Here is a 4,569-nt window from a genome sequence, read left to right as displayed (position 1 = left end):
TATCATATTTTGTAACCCACACGAGGAATTTATATTTTCCATCCTTACAATTCTAATATCTGTGGCCTGGAAATCTTGGTTCATATAGAGAGAACAATTTTACCATGAGATGTTGGAAGAGTCCCATTTAAGCTCTAGATGCTGCCCAATCACTTCAGGCTCTTCATGCTAAGAGACCAGTTAGGAAGTATAGGAGTCATCTCTCCTAAAGAGGATAATTGATCATGTTTATCAGGAAAAGATAGGGCTTCTGGATCTAGAAGCATTCAGTAAAAAAGCATTTGATATCCAGGTAATCCACTGGAATATCTCGATATTTATCTGTCCAGTTGTGATAGTAAATGGACAAGTATACCAGCCATGGTGTGAAAGGGCATGGTTACTAGCTCAAAACTCTCAGGAATGGGGGTCTACTTAACCTACTAAGTTAGACACCTAGATAACTAGATGTGCTAAGAGTGAGGGAATCTAGAAAGGGAGTTGAAGAGGGAGACAAGGATTATTAGTAGTGGCTTTGTAACCAGCTGCAGTAGCAAGGGCTGTAGTTGTCTTCCTAACCTTCACAAGTATTCTGACTTGCTGTAGGGGTGAACTAGACTTCAAATTAGAATATACCAAAGGAGAAATTATAGAGCTGAGAAAGAGGAGACTGTTATTACAATAAAAGTGGGAAATGCGTTTTTTATATTTATTTAAACTAAAAAAGAGAGAAAGTTCAAACATTTTTCACACACTCCCACCCCCTGCCTCTGGGACCACCAATCTGTTTTCTGTATTAATGAGCTTGATTATTTTTCTTTTGTTTCTTGGGGAGTGGGGGATTGTTTTTGTTTAGATTCCACATATAAAAGAGATCATATGGTATTTGTCTTTCTCTGTCTGACTTATTTCACTTAGCATAATGCCCTCAAGGTCCATTCACATTGTCATGAATGGGAAGATTTCAGTCTTTTGCAGCAGATATATATATATCAAGTTCTTTATCCATTCATCCATCAGTGGACACACAGGTTGTTTCCATATCTTGGCTATTGTAAATAATTTATATGTCTTTCTGAGTTAGTATTTTCATTTTCTTCAGAAATGGAATTGCTGGATCATACAGTAGTTCTATTTTTAATTTTTTGAGGAAACTCCAACTGTTTTCTACAGTGGCTACATCAATTTACATCCCACGAACAGTACACAGGGGTTGCCTTTTCTCCACATCCTCACCAACACTTGTTATTTCTTGTCTTTTTGATAATAGATATTTTAACAGGTGTGAGATATCTTACTGTGGTTTTGATTTGCATATCCATGGTGATTAGTGACGTTAAGCATCTTTTCATGTACCTGTTGGCCATCTGTATGTTCTTTGTAAAAATGTCTATTCAGACCTTCTGCCCATTTTCTAATTGGATTGCTTGGTTTTTTGCTACTGAGTTGTATGAGTTCTTTATATGTTTTGATATTAGTCCCTTATCAGATATATGGTTTGGAAATATTTTCTCCCATTCATAGGTTGCCTTTCATTTTGTTGATGGTTTCCTTTTCTGTGAAGAAGCTTTTTAGTATGATGTAGTCCCACTTACTTATTTTTGCTTTTGTTGTCAGAGTCAAAAAGTCATTGCCAAGTCCTATGTCGAGGAGCTTACCGCCTATGTTTTCTTCTAGGAGTTCTATGGTTTAAGGTCTTACATTCATGTATTTAATTCATCTTGAGTTAATTTTTGTATATGGTGTAAGATAGCTGTCAAGTTTCATTATTATGCATGTGGCTGTCCAGTTTTCCCAATACCATTTACTGAAGAGGCTCTCCTTTCCCCATTGTATATTCTTGGCTCCTTGGTCATAAATTAATTGACCACATAGTGTGGGTTTATTTCTGGGCTTCCAGTTCTGTTCCATTGATCTATGTATCTGTCTTTATGCCAATACCATACTGTTTTAATAACTGTAGTTTTGTAATGTAGTTTGAAATCAGAAAGTATGATGCCTCCAGCTTTGTTTTTCTTTCTCAAGATTGCTTTGGCTATTTGGGGATTTTTGTGGTTCCATAGAAATTTTAGTACCATTTGTTCTATTTCTTTGAAAAATGCCGTTGGAATTTTGATAGGGATTGCATTGATTCTGAAACTCTATTTGTTGGTTTAAATGCCACTAGGGAGAGTTTCTTAAAATCTAGGACCCATATCTTATCCAACTGTGAACTGTGTTATAGGATATGCTGAACTAAGTTTTGTTGAACTAAATTTAATTACTGAATCCATTAGAGGGCAGATCCAACAATACTCCTTTAAAAGGCAACCTGCCTTGTTGCATTTGGCTGTGCACTAAATTTCAGAGTAATCAGGCTGTTCTGATGAAGATATTCTTGACTGAGCCCATTTGCCACCACACCCACCAATATCAGTATAGTGACTCAGCCCCTCCAGGTAACTGGCAAAGAAGCAATGCCATTTATTTCAAAGACCCTGGCTTCCTACCGTCCATCTTTTCTCTTCCTTCTCCCATTCAACTGGCACACCTGTAATCCCCAATACACTGTGCATGGGAACTGGCCTCTAAGACTAGATGAAAACAGCTCATCCATGCTTTTCACCCAGCAGTAGATTTCTATTCTTCTGGCCAGACCATAATAGAATCAGCATCAACAAATAAAAAGACAGTTTTTTGCTAGATAAGAGTGGAGGTTCAAATAAGAGTGAAAGGTAGAGGGAAGAGATATGGGGACATATGTATATGTATAACTGATTCACTTTGTTATAAAGCAGAAACTAACACACCATTGTAAAGCAGTTATACTCCAATAAAGATGTTAAAAAAAAAAGAGTGAAAGGTAGAGGAATTAAGAACCTGAAAACTAAGAAATGTGGTGTGGTAAGAGAGAGAAAAATTGTTATTAATGCTGCCCCCTTCCCTTCCCCATCCAGGTTAATTTCAACTATATTGAGTCTCAGTCAGCAAATCTTTAGCCATAATCACCACTTCCATGCCACCCCCTACCCTGTCTGTAAAGAGCTCTTCTTTATTCTACAGTGGATTGGGAGGAGGGGAATCCAAGCTAAGATATGCTAGAAGAAACACGTGGAGTCTCTCATTTGTGAGTAACCAAGCAATTGCCCTCACTTTAAGATTGTGTTTCTCAGTACGCTAAACCAAAAATGATGTTATAGATAAGAGCTGTTAAATGTTAGCATGAGAACTGCTCACCAAAGTTTTCAGGCAACAGATACATAACTTGTGGTCCTCTTCCTATTTCAGTAGAGCATCACCTGTAATTTTTTTTAACCTTAAAAGCAACGCATGGGCTTCCCTGGTGGCGCAGTGGTTGAGAGTCCGCCTGCCGATGCAGGGGACACGGGTTCGTGCCCCGGTCCGGGAGGATCCCACATGCCGCGGAGCGGCTGGGCCCGTGAGCCATGGCTGCTGAGCCTGCGTGTCCGGAGACTGTGCTCCTCAAGGGAGAGGCCGCAACAGTGAGAGGCCCACACCCGCAAAAAAAAAAAAAAAAAAAAAAAAAAAAGCAACGCATATGTTAATACAAACTCACTTAAAAAGATTAGGAAGAAAAGCAAAGCACTTGGCCTTTAAATCTTCAGAAGTGGGTTTAATGACAGTTTAATGACAGCCTGTTTAATGACAGGTCCAGAACCACATCCCTGTTTTATTATGTTTCATTATTACGGCATAATTTCCTTTATTACCTATGATAAATGGAAATCAAATACTTGCTGAGGTGGGTTTAAATAGGTAAGAGTGCAAAGAAAAATAGGTTGTTCAAATATCATGAAACTGGGATCTCAGATTCTTAAAATATATATTTATATTTTTAAGTGAGGTACCAAGCTATAACTCTCAATCTCAAACTAGCTGTGTGTGAGAGTTGTTTTTTCGTTTTTCTTGTTTTGTTTTGTTTTAGGATTGTATCCATAATTCAAAGATGAAAAGAATAAAAAGTACATTCAAAGCAGCATTCTCAGGATTTTTCACTTAGACTGATTTTTGGCTCATTCAAGTAGAAAGATATACCCCCCCCCCAAATTGCTAAGGTTGATGCAAGACGTGAAGCTAGTGAAGTTCAAGTACCGCCTGGGGATGAATTTCACCAGCATGACAGGTGCAGAGCTGTCACTTTAAGACATCTTAAGAGAGACGAGGTTATTTTAAATGCCTTTCTCTCAGCCTTTTGATTACACAGGGAGCGACTAACTTCTAGTGAAACCAGCTGCCCCGGGACGGAAGGAATAGAAATCCTCTGCTCCGCCTGCTGGAGGGAGGTGATTAAGAGCTGAGTGCACTGATTCGACCTTTCCAAAAAACTTAGCCTAGGATTGCTGGACACCCCGCAGCGAGCTGCGCAGCGGGATCCGCTCTGCGGTGTCTGGCGCGTGCGGCCGGGCACCTTCTGGGCTGCTCTTCCTGGCCCCTACCCTCGCGGCTGTAACGTCAGCTGCCTGCCAGGCCTCTCAGCCAGCACAGTGGGACATGCCCGAACGGACAGGGGGCGGAGCCTAAGGAGGTGGGAAGCACCCAGCCCGACTGCTGCCCAGCTGGAAACGAACTCAGTCCCTGCCGGCTCTCCAC

This window comes from Globicephala melas, chromosome 6, assembly GCF_963455315.2.
Source record: "Globicephala melas chromosome 6, mGloMel1.2, whole genome shotgun sequence".
Classification (NCBI taxonomy): domain Eukaryota; kingdom Metazoa; phylum Chordata; class Mammalia; order Artiodactyla; family Delphinidae; genus Globicephala; species Globicephala melas.
Note: the sequence above shows the minus strand (reverse complement) of the source record.